Raw genomic sequence first — 21,956 nt, 5'->3', positions numbered from 1 at the left:
AGACTCTCAACCACTGCGCCACCAGGGAAGGGAAGCCCCTGCCTGGAATAATTCTTACCTAATTTTATAATAAAAACTCTTTAGGTTTAGGTAGCCTGGGCACTGCATTTGCTCATGTTTCTCCCTTCTTTCTTCTCTTCTACATCAGTGCAAATTTTATTTTATTAGCAGAGGTACAAATTTTACACATTCTTCTAGGTTTCAGCTCATGTTCTAATTTCTCCCTTAGTACTTTTCTTTGATGTAGTCAATATTTACTGTGAATAAATCTTGGAATTTGCTCCATCTAGATGCTCTCTGAGGGCAGGGGCTCAGTGTTACATTTCTTTGGTTATAGAAAGTACAAATACACATGAAGTAGAAGCAATAATACCAAAACCCTAACGGCTTTAATATCTTTGCTTCCTCAAAAGCTTTCATTTAATTCTCAGGGTTCATATTCACTTTCTCAAGACAAACCTGAATTAATATGCTCTGTACCTAGAATGTTTCTTGACCTTGAAATCATCAAATTCTTGTTTCTTTTTGGTATACAATTAAAGTATTTATCCATTAGATTGATTACACTTCCACTAGTACCTTTCACAGATCATACCAAACTGTATTATTTTCCCCTAAATCTCTGGATTATAAATATTCTCTATCCCTGGTGAGGGATCTCTGGGAAACTAGATTTTTACGTATAACTCCTGGGTAGAACTGAAGAAACCTTTCTGAGAGGAAACCTCAATCTCTGCAATTAAAACTAATGTAAGTTTATCTCCTCATGAGCTCACAGAACTAAAATAAATGGATTTCCTAATGCTTCTCTGAAGTTATGCGGTGCCAAAACCTTGGTTTCTTTAGAACCATTCATCCAATTTAAAAGCTGTATCAGGCTCTTTCTAGATTATATTGGACAGAGTCACCATGGCTCTGAACTAAAGATAATTATTAAAACATATATTTGCAGGGCACTTTTCTTGATAAACATATCCTTCTCTCTGACATTGCAAATTTTGGAAGAACTTTTTCAGTGGAGGAGGTAAAGAGATTGTATTGTTTGAGGAGTTTATTTATTTATTTTATATCTGTATTGGAGTATAATTGCTTTACAATGTTGTGTTAGTTTCTGCTGTATAGCACAGTGAATCAGCTATACGTATACGTATGTCGCCTGAGGAGTTTATTTAAAAGTTCCGTAATTAACAGCATGACCTCAGCTGACGATCAACTGTAGGTAAGCAAAATTTAAGCTGCCCTTTAGTACATTATCAATTGGTACATGTTAGAGAAAAAGTAATTACTAAAGAAGTAATTTTCAGTCAATTCAGTTTCATCAGCTCTTGGTGCCACTTAGGCAAGATCCTGGGTTGATTCTTGTATGGGACTCGTGAGCTGTACAAGCCATAGATGATGTCACCAACTCCAGTTTATCCTTTAAAACCTTTTTACTAATAAGGAGACACCGACTGGGGTTGGAAGGAATATTTACCACATTGAGATTCATCACAGAGACTAGAAAATCAAAAAAGTCCATTGAGTGTCTGGCACATATGTCATTTAAGAGGCCCTCAAAATGCTCCATTGAATGTGAATTCATTACAGAATGTCAGTGGCTTAATCACCTCGAATAATGAAGTAGTTCAAGGTAGAAGACAAGTCTGAATAAAACCTCCCGTAATTAGTGGATTAAAACAAGTTGTTTTTGCAAATTTGGAAACTATGCAGAGAGTCACATGAAGTAAACAGGTATGCATAAATTTTTTAAAAATTGAGCTTCCTCTCATGTTGTTGTATTATTGTCTATTTGCTTCCATATATTTTCTTCAAAAGAGGTGCTGAAAAAATAATGCTGTGTCAAACTGAGTGCTGGACAAATAATTATTTGAGCCTCACAATTGGAATACTACCTTGCAGTGACATAGAAACCTCAGATTGAGGTAACCGCAGATTTTATGTGATACGAACTACACCCCAGTGACTCGGGAGGGATTTGCTTGTCCTTTTTTTTTTTTAGTGAAAGAAATAATGAGAAGATGAAGTAAACTAAGAGAAAAACATGCATATTGAGAAGAAATGAATTTATGGGAGGGTGAAACCAAAGTGTAGTTTTAGAGACCTTCCTAATTTGGCATTTCTATTTTTTTTTAACATCTTTATTGGAGTATAATTGCTTTATAATGTTGTGTTAGTTTCTGGTGTAGAACAAAGTGAATCAGCTATATGTATACATATATACCCATATCCCCTCCCTCTTGCATCTCCCTCCCACTCTCCATATCCATCCCGTCTAGGTGGTCACAAAGCACCAAGCTGATCTCCCTGTGCTATGCGGCTGCTTCCCACTAGCTACCTATTTTACATTTGGTAGTGTATATATGTCAGTGCTACTTTCTCACTTCATCCCAGCTTACCATCCCGCTTTGTGTCCGCAAGTCCATTCTCTACATCTGCGTCTTTATTCCTGTCCTGCCTCTAGGTTCATCAGAACCTTTTTTTTTTTTTTTTACATTCCATATGTGTGCGTTAGCGTACGGTATTTTTCTCTTTCTCACTTCACTCTGCATGACAGATTCTATGTCCATCCACCTCACTACAAATAATTGAATTTCGTTTCTTTTTATGGCTGAGTAATATTCCATTGTATATATGTGCCACATCTTCTTTATCCATTCATCTGTCAGTAGGTTGCTTCGATGTCCTGGCTGTTGTAAATAGAGCTGCAGTGAACATTGTGGTACAGGACTCTTTTTGAATTATGGTTTTCTCAGGGTATATGCCCAGTAGTGGGATTGCTGGGTCGTATGGTAGTTCTATTTGTAGTTTTTTAAGGGACCTGCATACTGTTCTCCATAGTGGCTGTATCAATTTACATTCCCACCAAAAGTGCAAGAGGGTTCCCTTTTATCCACACCCTCTCCAGCATTTATTGTTTGTAGAGTTTTTGATGATGGCCATTCTGACCAGTGTGAGGTGATATCTCAATGTCGTTTTCATTTGCATTTTTCTAATGATTAGTGATGTTGAGCATCCTTTCATGTGTTTGTTGGCAATCTGTATATCTTCTTTGGAGAAATGTCTATTTAGGTCTTCTGCCCATTTTTGGATTGGGTTGTTTGTTTTTTTGATATTGAGCTGCATGTGCTGCTTGTAAATTTTGGAGATTAATCCTTTGTCAGTTGCTTCATTTGCAAATATTTTCTCCCATTCTGAGGGTTGTCTTTTCATCTTGTGTATGGTTTCCTTTGCTGTGCAAAAGCTTTGAGGTTTCATTAGGTCCCATTTGTTTATTTTTGTTTTTATTTCCATTTCTCTAGGAGGTGGGTCAAAAGGGATCCTGCAGTGATTTATGTCATAGAGTGTTCTGCCTATGTTTTCCTCTAAGGGTTTTATGTTTGGCCTTATATATAGGTCTTTAATCCATTTTGAGTTTATTTTTGTGTATGGTGTTAGGGAGTGGTCTAATTTCATTCTTTTATGTGTAGCTGTCCGGTTTTCCCAGCACCACTTGCTGAAGAGGCTGTCTTTTGTCCACTGTGTATTGGCTGCTTTATCAAAGATAAGGTAACTGGGCTTCCCTGGTGGCGCAGTGGTTGAGAGTCCGCCTGCCGATGCAGGGGACACAGGTTCGTGCCCTGGTCCAGGAAGATCCCACATGCCGCGGAGCGGCTGGACCTGTGAGCCATGGCCGCTGAGGCTGCGCGTCCAGAGCCTGTGCTCCACAACGGGAGAGGCCACAACAGTGAGAGGCCCGCGTACCGCAGAAAAAAGAAAAAAAGATAAGGTAACCATATATGCGTGGGTTTATCTCTGGGCTTTCTATCCTGTTCCATTGATCTATATTTCTGTTTTTGTGCCAGTACCATATGGTCTTGATTACTGTACCTTTGTAGTGTAGTCTGAAGTCAGTGAGCCTGATTCCTCCAGCTCTGTTTTTCTTTCTCAAGATTGCTTTAGCTATTTGGGATCTTTTGTGTTTCCATAAAAATGATGAAATTTTTTGTTCTAGTTCTGTGAAAAATGCCATTGGTAGTTTGATAGGGATTGCATTGAATATGTAGATTGCTTTGGGGAGTAGAGTCATTTTCACAATGTTGATTCTTCCAATCAAAGAACATGGTATATATCTCCATCTGTTTGTGTCATCTTTAATTTCTTTCATTAGTGTCTTATAGTTTTCTGCATACAGGTCTTTTGTCTCACTAGGTAGGTTTATTCTTAGGTATTATTCTTTTTGTTGCAATGGTAAATGGGAGTGTTTCCTTAATTTCTCTTTCAGATTTTTCATCATTAGTGTATAAGAATGCCAGAGATTTTTGTGCATTAATTTTGTATCCTGCTACTTTACCAAATTCATTGATTAGCTCTAGTAGTTTTCTGGTAGCATCCTTAGGATTCCCTATGTATAGTATCATGACAGCTTTGCTTCTTCTTTTCCTATTTGGATTCCTTTTATTGCTTTTTCTTCTCTGATTGCTGTGGCTAATACTTCCAAAACTATGTTGAATAACACTGGTGAGAGTGGACAACCTTGTCTTGTTCCTGATCTTAGTGGAAATGCTTTCATTTTTCACCACTGAGAACGATGTTGGCTGTGGGTTTGTCATATATGGCCTTTATTATGTTATGGTAAGTTCCCCCTGTGCCCACTTTCTGGAGAGTTTTTATCATAAATGGGTATTGAGTTTTGTCACAAGCTTTTTCTGCAACCATTGAGATTATCATATGGATTTTGTCCTTCAGTTTGTTAATATGGTGTCTCACATTGACTCATTTTTGTCCTTCAGTTTGTTAATATGGTGTATCACATTGACTCATTTGCATATATTGCACTCTTGGGATAAACCCCACTTGATCATGGTGTATGATCCTTTTAATGTGTTGTTGAATTCTGTTTCCTAGTATTTTGTTGACGATTTTTGCATCTATGTTCATCAGTGATATTCGCCTGTAGTTTTATTTTTTTGTGACATCTTTGTCTGGTTTTGGTATCAAGGGTGATCGTGGCCTTGTAGAATGAGTTTGGGAGTGTTCCTCCCTCTGCTATATTTAGGAACAGTTTGAGAAGGATAGGTGTTAGTTTTTCTATAAATGTTTGACAGAATTCGCCTGTGAAGCCATCTGGTCCTGGCTTTTGTTTGTTGGAAGGTATTTAATCACAGTCTCAATTTCAGTGCTTGTGATTGGTCTGTTCATATTTTCTATTTCTTCCTGTTTCAGTATCGGAAGGCTGTGTTTTTCTAAGCATTTGTCCATTTCTTCCAGGTTGTCCATTTTATTGGCATAGAGTTGCTTGTAGTAATCTCTCATGATCCTTTTGTATTTCTGTAGTGTCAGTTGTTAGTTCTCCTTTTTCATTTCTAATTCTGTTTATTTGAGTCTTCTCCCTTTTTTTTTGATGAGTCTGGCTAATGGTTTATGAATTTTGTTTATCTTCTCAAAGAACCAGCTTTTAGTTTTATTGCTCTTTGCTACTGTTTCCTTCATTTCCTTTTCATTTATTTCTGAAGTGATCTTTATGATTTCTTTCCTTCTGCTTTCTTTGGGGTATTTTTGTTCTTCTTCCTCTAATTGCTTTAGGTGTAAGGTTAGGTTGTTTATTTGAGATTTTTATTGTTTCTTGAAGTAGGATTGTATAGCTATAAACTTCCCTCTTAGAACTGCTTTTGCTGCATCCCATAGGTTTTGCATTGTCGTGTTTTCATTGTTATTTGTTTCTAGGTATTTTTTGATTTCCTCTTTGAGTTTTTCAGTAATCTCTTGGTTATTTAGTAGCATATTGTTTAACCTCCATGGGTTTGTATTTTTTACAGTTTTCTTTTTCTGTAATTGATATCTAGTCTCATAACATTGTGGTCAGAAAAGATACTTGATACAATTCCAATTTTCTTAAATTTACCAAGGCATGATTTGTGACCCATGATATGACCTACCCTGGAGAATGTTCCATGAGCACTTGAGAAGAAAGTGTATTCTGTTGTTTTTGGATGGAATGTCCTATAAATATCAATTAAGTCCATCTTGTTTAATGTATCATTTATAGCTTGTGTTTCCTTATTTATTTTCATTTTGGATGATCTGTCCATTGGTGGAAGTGGGGTGTTAAATCCCCTACTATTATTCTGTTACTGTCGATTTCCCCTTTTATAGCTGTTAGCAATTGCCTTATGGATTGAGGTGCTCCTATTTTGGGTGCATAAATATTTACAATTGTTATATCTTCTTCTTGGATTGATCCCTTGATCATTATGTAGTGTCCTTCTTTGTCTCTTGTAACATTCTTTATTTTAAAGTCGATTTTTTTCTGACATGAGAATTGCTACTCCAGCTTTCTTTTGATTTCCACTTGCATGGAATATCCTTTTCCATCCCCTCACTTTCAGTCTGTATGTGTCTCTAGGTCTGAAGTGGGTCTCTTGTATACAGCATATATATGGGTGTTGTGTTTGTATCCATTCAGCCAGTCTATGTCTTTTGGTTGGAGCATTTAATCCATTTACATTTAAGGTAGTTATCAAAATGTATCTTCCTATTTCCGTTTTCTAATTGTTTTGGTTTTGTCATTGTAGGTCTTTTCCTTCTCTTGTTTTTCCTGCCTAGAGAAGTTCCTTTAGCATTTGTTGTAAAGCTTGTTTGGTGGTGCTGAATTCTCTTAGCTTTTATTTGTCTGTAAAGGTTTTAATTTCTCCATTGACTCTGAATGAGATCCTTGCTAGGTAGAGTAATATTGGTTGTAGGTTTTTCCCTTTCATCCCTTTAAATATGTCCTGCCACTCCCTTCTGCCTTGCAGAGTTTCTGCTGAAAGATCAGCTGTTAACCTTATGGGGATTCCCTTGTATATTATTTGTTGCTTTTCTCTTGCTGCTTTTAATATTTTTTCTTTGTATTTAATTTTTGATAGTTTGATTAATATGTGTCTTGGTGTGTTTCTCCTTGTTTTATCCTGTATGGGACTCTGTGCTTCCTGGAATTGACTATTTCCTTTCCCATATTAGGGAAATTTTCAACTATAATCTCTTCAAATATTTTCTCAGACCCTTTTTCTTTCTCTTCTTCTTCTGGGACCCTTATAATTCAAATGTTGGTGCATTTCACGTTGTCCCAGAGGTCTCTGAGACTGTCCTCAATTCTTTTCATTATTTTTTCTTTATTCTGCTCTGCGGTAGTTATTTACACTCTTTTGTCTTGCAGGTCACTTATCTGTTCTTCTCCCTCAGTTATTCTGCTATTGGTTCCTTCTAGAGAATTTTTAATTTCATTTATTGTGTTGTTCAGCATTGTTTGTTTGCTCTTTATTTCTTCTAGGTCCTTATTAAACATTTCTTGCATTTTGTCTATTCTATTTCCAAGATTTTGGATCATCTTTACTATCATTCTGAATGCTTTCTCGGGTAGACTGTTTCCTCTTCATTTGTTTGGTCTGGTGGGTTTTTACCTTGCTCCTTCATCTGCTGCATATTTCTCTGTCTTCTCATTTTGTTAACCTACTGTGTTTGGGGTCTCCGTTTTGCAGGCTGCCAGTTCATAGTTCCTGTTGTTTTTGGTGTCTGCCCCCAGTGGGTGAGGTTGGTTCGGTGGTTTGTGTAGGCTTCCTGGTGGAAGGGACTGGTGCCTGTGTTCTGGTGGATGAGGCTGGATCTTGTCTTTCTGGTGGGCAGGGCCACGTCCGTTGGTGAGTTTTGGTTGTCTGTGAATTTAGTATGATTTTAGGCAGCCTCTCTGTAATGGGTGGGGTTGTGTTCCTGTCTTGCTAGTTGTTTGGCATGGGGTGGCCAGCACTGGAGCTTGCTGGCCAATGGGTGGAGCTGGGCTTTAGCGTGGAGACAGAGATCTCTGGGACAACTCTGGCTGATTGATATTATGTGGGGCTGGGAGGTCTCTGTTGGTCCAATGTCCTGAAGTCAGCTCTCCCACCTCAGAGGCTCAGGCCTGACACCAGGCTGGAGCACCAAGACCCTTTCAGCCACACGGCTCAGAAGAAAAGGGTGAAAAAAGAAAGAAAATAAATAAAAATAAATAATAAGTAAAAATTATTAAAATAAAAACAATAATAATAAAAAAGAAGAGAGCAACCAAACCAATAAACAAATCCACAAGTGATGACAAGTGCTAAAAACTAAACTAAGATAAACATGAAAGTCAGAAATAAATCAGTCGCAGACAGCAAACCTGAAGTCTACAGTTGTTCCCAAAGTTCACTTGCTCAATTTTGGGATGATTCATTGTCTTCTCATGTTTTCCACAGATGCAGGGTTTATCAAGTTGATTGCATGGATTTAATGCACTGCTCCTGAGGCTGCTGGGAGACATTTCCCTTTCTCTTCTTTTTTTGCACAAATCCTGGGGTTCAGCTTTGGTTTTGGCCCCACTTCGGCATATAGGCCACCCTCAGGCATCTGTTCCCCACCCAGACAGGAGGAGGTTATAGCAATGGCTGATTAGGGGGCTCTTGTTCACTCAGGCCGGGGGGAGGGAGGGGTACGGAATGCGGGGCGAGCCTCTGGAGGCAGAGGGTGGCGTGATGTTGCAGTAGTCTGAGGCCCGCTGTGTGTTCTCCCAAGGAAGTTGTCCCTGGATCACGGGACCCTGGCAGTGGCGGGCTGCACAGGCTCTTGGGAGGCGAGGTGTGGATAGTGACCTGTGGTTGCACACAGGCTTCTTGGTGGCAGCATCAGCAGCCTTGGCGTTTCATGCCCGTCTCTGGGGTCCGAGCTGATAGCTGCGGCTTGCGCCCATCTCTGGAGTTCGTTTAGGTGGTGGTGCTCTCCCTTCTGTGGGCAGACGAGAAAGGAATCCTCTCTCCTCGCGCACCCTGAAACAATTGTTTCTTGTCTCTTCGGCAGCTCCAGACTTTTTCCCAGACTCCCTCCTGGCTAGCTCTGATGCATTACCTCCCTTCAGGCTGTGTTTACGCTGCCAACCCCAGTCCTCTCCCTGGGATCTGACCTCCGAAGCCCGAGCCTCAGCTCCCACCCCCCACCCACCCCAGCAGGTGAGCAGGCAAGCCTCCCAGGCTGGTGAGTGCTGGTTGGCACCGATCCTCTGTGTGGGAATCTCTCTGCTTTGCCCCCTGCACCCCTGTTGCTGTGCTCTCCTCCGTGGCTCTGAAGCTCCCCCCTCCGCATCCCGCAGTCTCCGCCCGTGAAGGGGCTTCCTAGTGTGCGGAAACTTTTCCTCCTTCACAGCTCCCTCCCACTGGTGCAGGTCCCGTCCCTATTCTTTTGTCTGTTTTTTCTTTTTTTCTTTTGCCCTACCCAGGTACGTGGGGAGTTTCTTGCCTTTTGGGAGGTCTGAGGTCTTCTGCCAGCGTTCAGTAGGTGTCCTGTAGGAGTTGTTCCACATGTAGATGTATTTCTAGTGTATTTGTGGGGAGGAAGGTGACCTCCGCGTCTTACTCCTCTGCCATATTGATGGTCCCCCCTGGCTTTTCTTCTTAATTGGTGTGGAACTTCTATGCAATTTATACCATAGAGTTTGCCTGAATGTTGCATAGGCAAATTCAAGTTTAATTCCTGAGCATGTATCCACTGTACCTGAACAACATTTTCACTTTCTGCCATTTCTAACAAAAAATATTCAAAGAAAAGATACCTGAGACATTCAAAGTTACACGAGGTTAAAAGACATGTTTTTTGCTCCTTGGTGTGTAAAATGTTTTGTTTATTAGTTGATTACAACTGACGTCCACTTTCACTTACCTATTGAAAGCGGAATTCTTCATATCACTTTAATAAATACTGAGCAAAGCACTTACTAGAGTCTTGGGGCAGTAAAAGATAAGTGAGACTCAGAATCTGCCCTCTAAGAGTTCACAATTTAGTGGGTGCTGAAAATCACTCCTCAAACTGAATTATCTATAAGTGTCAAAAGGGAGATGGGACAAGATTTTATGGGTGGGAGAGACTGTATTTAGTTGATGGGGGATCAAGCAATGCTTGAAGGTAGCAGCGGCATTTAAGGTACATCTTGAAAGAGTAAGTGACACGTCAAACGAGGGAGAAAAGCATTGAAAGGTCAAAGTAAAATGTCTTAGTGAACACTAGGCATATTTAGGAAATCATAAGTGGTTCTGTTCTGGAGAGTAACCTGAGATACAATACAGAGTATCATGTTTATTTTGAAAATGTGAAGAAATCCACTTACAAGTTTTATTTTTTTGTTTTAAAATTTGAAGTAATTATGGACTCATAGGAGATACCTAGAAGAAAGTCTCAGGTACCCATCCCTCAGTTCCCTCCAGTAGTGACATCTGTTGGACGAGGTGATAAGATGTGATAGATGTGACCAGTGGTTGACCCACGAGTTGCATCTGGGTGTTTAGAGACTCCTCCCTTCGTCCCCTCTCCTTGGAATGTACACTCTGCCTACTGTCCCCACAGTGTGAGCTGTCCCAAGGGGAATAGTCTTGCAGCTGCCCGAAACAAGCCTCCTAAGTAAGTTCCCTGGCTCATTAAACCTGCCACCTACCAATCTGGTGGGGTCTCCTTCTTTCTTTGATCCCTTCTTGCCCTGTGTTTCTGAGAGCTAGTTTGTGAACCAGAAACATATTATAGAGCTATAGTGTAATGTCAAAACCAGAAAATTGACTATGGTGCATTACTGCTAACTAAAATTGCAGACCTTATTCAGTTTTCACTGTTTTTTAAAAACTTGCATTCTTGTGTGCGTGTGTGCTTGCACGTGTGTGTGTGCGTGTGTGCTTGCACGTGTGTGTGTGTGTGTGCAGTGTTTTTATTTTTTAATCAGGGGAAACCCTTAAACAAGGGTTCGGGGTGTTGACCCTCCCTGCAGTCAAAAATCCAAGCACAACTTATAGTTGGTCCTTCACGTCTGCAGTTTTTCCACATCCATAGTTCCACATCCCCAATTCAATCATCCGTGAGCCCTGTAGTACTATAGTATTTAATATTGAAAAAAATCCACTTGTAAGTGGACCCTCGTCGTTCAGTCCTGTGTTGTTCCAGGGTCAAGTGTAACTAGAGTTGGGCTTTAAGAAGATTATCTGGCAACACTCTACAGGCAAGCTTGGAAACAGGAAGATCCAATCAGAAATAATTATAATAGAGCAGAAGAGGAATGATGGGACCCTGTAATGAACGAGGCACAGCACAGTGCTGGATACAGGGAAGGTGCACAGTGGCTGAGTGAAGACATATTTTCAGACGCATTTTTCAAATATAAGGGAAAAAATAGGATTTCTTTTCAGTGTGACAAGGTGTGTGCACTGGCAGAAGTCAGAAGCAGGATAACGCATAGAACCCGGTGAGGCTCTCAGTCCAGCACAGTGAATACTACGCTGCATGAGTCTAATAGAGGGAGATTGGAAAAACAGGACAGTGCTCAAGTGCAATGAGGTGAATAGCACGGGTTAGAAAAAGATCAGATCAAGAATCCCAGATCACACAACATTTTAAATCAACTATACCCCAATAAAAATTAAAAAAAAAAAAAAAAGAATCCCAGGTCGTAAGTCGGCAATTAGAGAAAAATGAAGAGGCATGTGCTTCCTACCCTAATTGCTAGTTGATCATTGTTTCTGTCTTAGCTTGCTAATAGCTAGTTGAAATTTCAAAATCAAAAATCTGCTTTTTAAATCCAAGACCTTTAAAAAATCCTATATCCTAGGAGAAAGCTCAGATATGGTTTCTTATTAATGCTAATGACATTTTCCAATAGTGCATTTCTCCTCCATTATTCCGTGTAAGGATTGGTTAACTTTGTTTCCCTTATGCCTCACCATCTCCTATGAAGGTCAGTATTTGCTGGGTAGGCAAACTGGGAGTTACAGAACTTAAATACGTCTTTTGCTGGCTGAGGGATTATGAGCAAGTTATTTAAACATTTTCTAAAAGTTGATGACCTCATCAGTAATACAAAAATGTTGGAGTCAAAGGGCCTTTTCCATCCTAACGCTCTCAAAAGAAATCTCATCTTATTAATTCCCACATACCTTTTTATCGCTGTTCAACTTTTGTTCAGCATTTAGCGTGGTGACTGGTGACTAGCACGATATTCAGTGCATGTTCTGAATGTGACATTTGAAGAAACTTAAGTACAATAAATCTTCCCTCAAGAATTTTAAGTAGTTTTTAGATCTTAATAGAGTAAAATTGTTTAAGCTTGAAATCTTTACAACTTTGCCTTTTTGTCCTCTATTTTTTATGTGTTTAAAAATATGCAAAGTCACTTAATCTCTTTTGGACTCCATGTTTTTCTCTGACATACGAGAAGTGAGCTTTAAAAATAGCTTCTATTTCTACAAATCAATGGTATTAATTAGTGGGAAAATTATGCACATCACATGTAGCAGAACTTCAAATGAAATTCCACTTCATTCCTTAGCTTCTTTTATAAACTGCAAATGTACTTTTAGTAAAATTTATAAAATAACACATTTAAATTAAATTTGTCTAAGCATTTAATCATGTTACTTTATAATATGTATAAATATAATGGGCTAAAAATAAGAACTAACATTTAGTGAATCTTTTGCTAAGTTCCAAGCATTGAGGTATCACTTTATGCATTTTACTGATGAAGAATCCAAGGCCATAGAAGTTAAATAACCTATCCAAGGTCATACATCCAATAAAAGGTGTATTTGGGATTTAACATAAGGGGTTTGGCTCCAGAGCTGTGTGGTTCAGTATCACTGTACATCGTATGTCACTATATGCCACTTCCTAGATGGAGAAAAAGGTCCTGAACAGTATTTTTTTTTAATTTTTATTTTATATTGGCGTATAGTTGATTAACAATGTTGTATTTGTTTCACATGTACAGCAAAGTGATTCAGTTATACGTATACACGTATCTATTCTTTTTCAAATTCTTTTCCCATCTAGGTTGTTACAGAACATTGAGCAGAGTTCCCTGTGCTATACAGTAGGTCCTTGTTGGTTGTCTATTTTAAATATAGCAGAGTGTATATAGGGGAGAAAATATTCGCCAGTGATGTGACCGACAAGGGATTCATCTCCACACTTTACAAACAGCTCATGCAGCTCAATACCAAAAACAAACAACCCAGTGAACAGTATTTTTTGAGTTCGGAAGCAGGCAGGCATTGACCCACAATAACTTGAACTCTAAAATTTTACAGCCAGTCTCTAACAACTGACCCTAGAATCTCTGGCTGCACTGTAAACCCAGTTTGTATTTGGAGGACAGTCCAACTATGGGATGAAGATAATTCAATAACCAGAAATAACCCTTTAGTTTATCTTAAGTGAGAATCTTTCGTAAGTACCTGCTTGCTCTTTTACCATCAAAACTCTTTATTTAGTGTCTTTATTTGTCCTGAATTATCCCTCTTCTGAAACATAATCATATACCTGGCAAATTATTTCAGTTATTAATGAGTCTCTTTTCAATGGATACAAAATTTCCTAAACACTATATGTTCCACATTGACTTGCTACACAAGAAGGTAGATTTGTGCTGAGAAGTCTGAGAAGGAATCGTTTATCTGTTTGTGAGTCTTCTAGGAAATATGGACCTGGTTTTCACGATATTTGAGGTATGCCCTAACTGTATTCACTATATACATCTTATAAAACAGAGTGATTTAATTCTGTTTGTGCCATTAAGTCACTGTATGATTTTGTGTCAACAATTCAGTCGTCAGATACTAGCATGAGAAACCAAGTGTTTTATTTAACAAAGTAATTCTCTCTTGGGGGCTCTCTGGCTGTCTCTCTTTCTCTCTCCTCAAAGAATGATTCAATTATACTATATAGACCATTTGGTTCGTAATGACCTGTATGGTAACACAATACTGAGTAGATTGTCTTGAATGTGGATTTCAAGTCTTTGACACGTCCTGGATTCCACAGATAGCTTAATAGTAAAAGAATTTTTAAAAAAGCATCCGAGTAAAGAAAAGAAAACAAGTACCATCACACTCATTTTGCTCCCTAGAGCATTAAATCCCGAAAGCATTACATAGAAAAATAATTCCTTGGACTCTTAACAGATATTACTCCCAAAGGTTTAAGAGACTGGTTAAATAAGGTTGAACAGATTTCTCTATTACAGAACTCCACACTGTCTTTAACATATAATGTGTTTAATTAAATGCTTTCTAAATCTCATTTCCCCATGAACATTTTATGGGCATTGTTTCATGGAACGCTGATAATAACGGAGATCAGTAGTTCTCAAACGAAGCTGGACATTACAATCACTTAGTGAGTTTGTGAAGCATATCCCTGCATATCCCTGCCAAGAGCAATTAACTCTGCGTCTTTGGAGGGTGGGAGCCTGCAGTAAGCAGAATAATGGCCTCCCAAAGATGTTTATGTCCTGATTCCCAGAACCTGTGAATTCCTTACTTGCCAAAGGGGAATTAAGGTAACAGATGGGATCAATGTTGTTAGTTGGCTGACCTTACGTTAGATTATTCTGGAATATCCAGGTGGGCCCAATGTAATCAGAGGTGTCTTTAAATGGGGGTGGAGGGAAGGAAGCTGATGAGTCAGTGTTAGAGTGATACGGCAGGAGAAAGGCTCAACCGTTGTAGGCTTCGAAGAGAAGGGGGCCGCCAGCCAAAAACTCCAGGCAGTTTCTGGAAGCCAGAGAAGGCAAGGAAATGAATTCTCCCCTAGAGCCTCTGGAAAGGAACACAGCCCTTCTGACATCTTGAGCTTCGTCCAGTGAGACTCATTTTGGACTTTTGGCCTCCCGGACTGTAAGTTAATACATTTATGTCGATTTGAGCTGCTGAGCTTGTGATAATTTGTTACAGCAGTAATGGGAAATGAATACAGGGTCCAAGCGCTGGTCTTTTTTGTTTGTTTGTTTTTGCGAGTACGCGGGTCTCTCACTGTTGTGGCCTCTCCCGTTGCGGAGCACAGGCTCCGGACGCGCAGGCTCAGCGGCCACGGCTCACGGGCCCAGCCGCTCCGCGGCATGTGGGATCCTCCCGGACCGGGCACGAACCCATGCCCCCTGCATCGGCAGGCAGACTCTCAACCACTGCGCCAAGCACTGGTCATTTTTAAGAGCTACCAGTTGATTCTCAGGTGTAGCCAAGGTGAGAGCCCTGGGTTAGGGGAATACCAGCTCACTGGAATCACCTAAGAAGCTTCTATCAAACACTAATAATGTCTGGCACCCACCACTAGGGATTCACTTCACATTCAACATATTAACTTATTTAATCCCGACAGCTTCATAAGATTGGAATTGTTACTATCAAAAGCACAGATTAGTTTTTATTTTTTGTCTACTGTGACCCAGCTACTAAATGGTGGGCTTCAAACCCATGCAGGATGGCTCCCATCACCTGCATTGAATTAACTTAAACTCTTGTGTAGAGCCGTTAGTCCTGTTTTAAACACGATCATTAAAATTATCAGCTGTTTTCTGAGTTTCTTTTTCACAGAAAAAGGAAGTTAGAAATGAAAGGTGCCAGTAAAAATAAAAACATACTTGGCAATAAACTAGTGATCGACACACTAACAGTGAGGGCTGAGAGTAAAGAATATAAAATCCATCAGTGTTTAAAAATATAAACACCTGAGAGCTTTGGGGGGTGTAAATGTTACTACATGCAGCAATATTTAGTGTTATTTGAAAGTATTACTCAGAGTAGAATTCATTTCAATAACTGATTTAATAAGAAAGGTTCATTTTTGTTCTGTGTATTTCCTTCACAAGAGGAGGTATATATTTATAATTTCCTAGTATTAATATAAGTAAATAAATGTTGATACTGTGAGAGAGAAGCATTAAATGAGTATTTAATAGGTCAGCCAGGAGTTTTCGGAAATTCAGTAAAATGTATTATGTACATATGTTAGGTATCATATGGAAAGCCTGCCTGTTTGCATATGAGATCTATTCAATTTTTAAAAAGTTAACGGCCATTCAAAATCAACTGAAATGTCAACATACTTTGACATTTTGGTGACAGACTTAGGAGAAGCACAAAGACACCAAAACAAAGCTATAAAATCCAGTATTTATAACGCATTCATAATTTAAGAGTGAGGAAGGTGAAGATAAACAGCAAAACCAATTCCCTTGTGCTCAGGTATTTGCCATTTCTGTTCATCCCCTTTAAAGACTATAATCCTGGTATATGTTAAATCTTGAAAATTTTCAGCCCTCTGTTCCTCTGAGTGTTCTAATGAAAAGAGCACTGAAATAAAGGAAAACACTAGCTAGTTGTGTGACAGTGAGTATAAGCCATAAAACCAGGGCAATTTTTCCATCTGTAAAGTGAGTTTTTCACTTGCTTTTTCAATCACAAGGATTGTTAAAAGTCAAATGACAATGCATGGAAAAGTGATCTTGAAAATAATAAACCACCATGTAAATAATTATTCCATGCAATAATTTACAGTCAGTCTGCACTGCAAAAGTTATTTATCCCTGCATAAAAACTTACCCCAAAATGTAGTGGCTTCAAACAACAGTTATTTCATAGTACCTTAGGGTAGAAGGCTGCGTATGGCTTCATTCAATCTCCTGCTTCAGGGTCTCTCACAGCTGCAGTCAAGGTGTCTGCTGTAGTTATAATCATCTCAGGGTTCAAGTGGGGAAGGATCTGCTTCCAGGCTCAGTTCCTCCCAGGTGATCTGACTGAGGGTCTCAGATTCTCACTCACCGTTGGCTGTAGGTGGCCCATAGTTCCTCGGTACATGGGCTTCTCCAATATGGAATCTTGCTTCATCAAAGTTTGCAAGCCTAGAAGGCAATAGAAAGAATACAGAAAGATGGAAGTTAAAGTCATTTGTAAGCTAACTGTAGAAATGACATCTCATCACTTTGGCCTTTCTCTGTTCCTTAGAAGCAAGTTAGTAGGTCCATCTCATACTCAAGGGGAGGTGACCATATGATGTTGTGAATATTAGGGGGTAAGGGTCATCTTAAAAGATACCTCTTATGTGGACTGTCTCTCGTTCCTTAAACATATCCTGGGCTTGGCTCTCCCTGAGTTACTGTTTGAGGATTTCTTTCTTTCTTTAAAGTTCCCTCAAACCCAGCTCAACCTTCAAGGTCCAACTCAATTATGATACCTTTAACGTGTGTGTGAATTCCCTTGAATCTTCAGTTAGATGGGATCTTTGCAATATCTAAATTCCCAAAGCGTTTGACGTTCATCTCTTGCTTATCCCACATACTATCTCCTGATTTTCTTAACACAGTCATAGCTTTCAGACGTCTCCATTTATAAGGGCGCTAAAGGCAGGAATTGGGTCTTATACCTCTTTGTATTCTCCCAGAGGGCCAAGGACAGTCAAGACTACAAAATGAGCCATCTATACACATTTATTGAAATGCAGTTTTTTAAGGAAAAGGTTAAGATCAGCTGTATTTTGATCTTCTTTCTGTTAAAGGCTTACATGAAGCCATCAAGAATCGATCAGTAATATCAGTTCTGAAATAGTTTAAGTTCAGGGATTCCTGCCAGTTTCTTGTTTTTCAAAGGACACTTGTGGTCTGCCCTTGAAATGGCTTGATTTACTGAGAGCATGGGCCTCAGGAAAATAATGGAACCATGTGACCTCAACAGGAAGGTCCTCGATTTTCTGGGGCCTGTGCATGAGAAGTGAACCCTTTTGTTCCAAGAGTTTTTCTGTGGCTACATGCTTCGTTATTACAATGCTCTATAGCAAGCTTAATCTTAAGGCAATATTTCTCTTGAGCATGAAGGTTCAATAAGAAATCTTTCATTGACATTAACTTATTAAAAAACTTATTACATGGGTAATATTTTTTAACCATACCCTGTTTGCATGTACATAGACCTACCCTCCAAAGAAATCACTTAGATAATAGCCTGGATAAAAGAGTGTCTGGGGATACATAAAATAATATTGACACAGTGGACCCTGAGCCAAGATTTCTACTTCTTTGGGGTATTTATTTTTATATGAAGTTTGGCCCAACATTCTTATCATTATTATTTTACAAGGTAACAGAAGAGTAATTCATTTCAGTTCAAAAGATTTCAAAGGGGGGCTTCCCTGGTGGCGCAGTGGTTGAGAGTCCGCCTGCCGATGCAGGGGACACGGGTTCATGCCCAGGTCCGGGAAGATCCCACATGCCGCGGAGCGGCTGGGCCCGTGAGCCATGGCCGCTGAGCCTGCGCGTCCGGAGCCTGTGCTCTGCAACGGGAGAGGCCGCAACAGTGAGAGGCCCGCGTACTGCAAAAAAAAAAAAAAAAAAGATTTCAAAGATCATTTCAGTAGCTTGATAATCTGTTGAAATTGGCCCCCAGGGGTTTTGGTTTAGACTCAGTCTACTCTTAGTTTTTTGAGCTCAATCCAAAGAAGGCTTGGGGAGAGCATATTTCAGGGCAACTCGCTGTTAAGTTCTCTACAAATCCCTTCATCAGCCTCCCCGACCGCACCTGCTACTTGTCATTACCATTTATTCTGGGGAGAATTTCAGGAGGTCTGCGCTGAGTTCTGCTGTTTTTCAAGGCTCTCCCCCATCAGTAGTCCCTGTGTAGGAAGTGGCCACTGTTCGCGGTTAAATTTCTGGCTCAGCAAATAGGACTTAATCCATTTGTTCAGTGGTCCATGTATTCTAAAGCATCATGGGGTTTGATTCAGTGTGCTGAGCGCCAAGTCACAGGAAGCAGTGTGATATTTCACTGCATTTTATGCTTCAGTGTGTGGGAGAGAAAAATTGTGAACTGATGGGAAAAATAAAATAGGGCAGAAAATTGAGAGAGAGTTTTAGTGCAGGCCACATTCATAACTTCACCAATGATATAATCATCCTTTCATTCATTTGATGAAAAATACTTGGGCATTACTGAGTTTAGTACTGTGTTAGGCAATGAGATCAAGCAGTGAACCCAGAATGTCCCAGCTCTCATGGATCTTCTGTGTAGTCCAGAAGTGGATAATGAACAAATAATCAAGTAGACCTACATTAGGCCAGATGGTGATGAGTGGTGTGCAAAAATAAATAAGTAAATCTTGTAAAGCAACAGAGTAACAGTTGGAGATGGGGGTGTGTGCTATCATAGATAGGGCAGCATATGAGCAGTGACCTGAAGAAAGCGAGAGAGTTTGGGGAAAGGGGAGGTTCTGAAAGCAGCAGAAAGTACATAGACACTAAGGTGGGGAAGTTGTCTAAAGAGCGTGAAGAAAGCTGGAGTGAGCAATCCCACTACTGGGCATATACCCAGAGAAAACCATAATTCAACAATGTGTTTATTTCTACTGTACAGCAAAATGAATTAGCTATACATATACATATATCCCCTCTTTTTTGGATTTCCTTCCCATTTAGGTCATCACAGTGCATTAAGTAGACTTCCCTGTGCTATACAGTATATTCTCCTTATCTATTTTGTACATAGTAAGTATCACTAGTGTATCTATGTCAGTACCAATCTCCCAATTCCTCCCACCCCACCCCTTTCCCCGTTGGTGTCCGTACATTTGTTCTCTATGTCTGCATCTCTATTTCTGCTTTGCAAATAAGGTCATCTATACCATTTTTCTAGGTTCCACATTTATGTGTTAATATACGATATTCGTATTTCTCTTTCTGACTGACTTCGCTCTGTATGACACCCTCTAGGTCCATCCACTTCTCTACAAAGCAACTATACTCTAATAAAAGTTAATTAAAGAAATAAAATTATCCTGGTACACTTAAAAAAAAAAAAGGAAAGAAAGCTGGAATGGAGATACAGTGAGAAGAGAAAGAAATGAAATCAGAGAGGTGGGGCGTGGATGCGGACCATATTGGGAAAGGTAGACCGTTGTATTGGAGATCTTTGAATTTGATTCCGAATGAGATATTAAGTCATTGGGGAGTTTTAAGCCAAGAGGTGATTTGTCCTAAAGCTTAAAAGGATCAATCTGCCTGTCATATGGAGAACAGACTTCCAGAGAACAGAGAAATCAGGAGGCTGTAGTAATAATGCAGGTGCAAGAATTGTGACTCTTGGACGGAGGCAAGGTTTAGAGAAAGTGAAGTGTCAAGGATGACCCAAATGCCACGGGTGGAAGGATGAAGTTGCCATTAGTGTAGATGGTAAGACTGGGGAGAGGGACAGATTATGGGGAAGCCAGGGGACTCAGTTTTATACATTTTGATTGTGAGCTAGCTTATTAAATGGGAGATAAATTCATAGTTGAATATATGAGTTTCAGACTGAATAAATACAAGCGCCCTCAGCAGTTAGATAGTATTTAGAGTCAAGGGACTGGTTGAAATAATCTAACAAAGAAGTGAATCATTAAAAAAGGAGTTCAAGGACTGAGTTCTGGGGCAGGCTAACGTTTAGAGATAAGATAGATATGGAAGACGCCATGAAATAGGGGAAATGAGACGATGTGTAGAGAATTTGAAAAATGTATTGAAACCCTAATGTATCGGAAGCACTGTGATAGGTACTGTGGTTCAGTGATGAATAGTTTCTGCCCTTGAGGATTTCACAGTTTACTGGTGCTTTAATAGTTATTTATATAGAGAGTTCTATAGAATGTCCTCTGGGCTCAGGGAAGTCTAAGCTGCTATCTGTGCCTTTGAACATCAGAAACGCTTCAGAAAAGAGGGCACATTTGAGCTGGCAGAGAAACATGAGATGGAGTTTTCCATGTAGATCAGGAAATGAAGGACATTCCAGGTGTGATAAATGGTGTGTAGGAAGGTGCAGACTTGGAGCACCTGTGTGTTGGTGAGGGTTACAAGGAAGTGGCATAGTTGTAGAACTAAACACAGGCATTGGAATGTCGGTGAACTGACATCTGTCACCCAGTGGCTGTTTCATTTGGGGCAGCTTATTTACCTGCATTGCCCTTTGGTTCCTTACTTCTAATTCATGGTAATACTGTCTTCCTTGCATGGTTGCAAGAAGGATTGGGAGTCAGTGTCTCTAGTCCTTGCCTCCATAGTTACAGTACAGGGTGGTTCTGCTGATGTTATTACTGTATCTCCCATATTCTGGAAGAGTTGCATCGAGAGACAAAACTGAAGGAGCTGGATATTTTGTCTTCACGGGGTAGAATTAGAAAAATTTAAGCCCCAAATGTTATGGGCTTTTGTTATGTGAAAACACCTCTCATAATTGAAAAGAGAGAATTAGAAGGGGAAGGAGGGAGAAATGAGGTGAATAGAGAAAGTGAGAGAGAGGGAATAAAGGAATAGTCAAGGAAAGGAGGAAGTAGTGAAAAGGGGGTGGAAGGAAGGAAGGGAAGCACAAAAGAGAAGAAAAAAGGAAGAGAATGTTTCAGTGTTTATGATGTGTCATTCATTATGCAAAGTGTCTCAACAGACATTACCCGACAATTACGTGAAATAGGTATTACTACCCCCATGTCTACCTCGAGGAAACAGATTCTCAGAGAGGCTAAATAATTTGCCTGAGTTTTCCTAGGTAGTAAGTAGGGTGGAGGCCGGAGCACAGGGATTGTGCAGAAAGCCAGCCTTCAAAACAAGGCTTGTCTAGTATCATATGATATCACTTCTGTGTGGAATCTAAAATACTGATACAAATGAACTTATTTACAAAACTGAAACAGACGCACAGACTTAGAAAATAAACTTACGGTTACCAAAGGGGAAACCTAGGGGAGCAGGGATAAATTGGGAGGTGGAGGTTAACATATACTCACTACTGTATATAAAATAATCAACAAGGACCTGCTGTAACAGCACAGGGAGCTCTACTCAATACTCTGTAATAACCTATATGGGAAAAGAATCTGAAAAAGAATAGATACATGTGTATATATAACTGAATCTCTTGGCTGTACACCTGAAACTGACACAACATTGTAAATCAACTATCCTCCAATATAAAATAAAAATTAAACAACAACAAAAAACAAGGCTTGCCTGGCTCTAAACACTAGGCAGAAACATGAGATGGCTCTTTACTGTCAGCGAGGTCCAAACTAGAGCCGGCAGGGTCAGTTTGCAGGAAAGGGGATGATTTGGCAGAGAGACCCAAATTATATCAGCTGAGGCATCGCCAGAGTAAAAGCTTTGTAGCTTG

General features: G+C 39.7%; 1 long non-coding RNA gene across 2 annotated transcripts in view; it reads left to right on the top strand.

The window, feature by feature from the left end:
- The first annotated feature begins 14,281 nt into the window (after nucleotides 1-14,281).
- Nucleotides 14,282-21,956, top strand: part of LOC137228943 (uncharacterized) — a 172,512-nt gene continuing 164,837 nt past the window's right edge. For both annotated transcript variants that reach the window (XR_010945427.1, XR_010945428.1), the window contains exon 1: nucleotides 14,282-14,672. This is a non-coding gene — a long non-coding RNA (uncharacterized lncRNA). The remainder of the gene's footprint in view (nucleotides 14,673-21,956) is intronic.

This window comes from Pseudorca crassidens, chromosome 8 (assembly GCF_039906515.1).
Source record: "Pseudorca crassidens isolate mPseCra1 chromosome 8, mPseCra1.hap1, whole genome shotgun sequence".
NCBI lineage: Eukaryota > Metazoa > Chordata > Mammalia > Artiodactyla > Delphinidae > Pseudorca > Pseudorca crassidens.
This window is presented reverse-complemented; position numbering and strand designations above follow the sequence as displayed.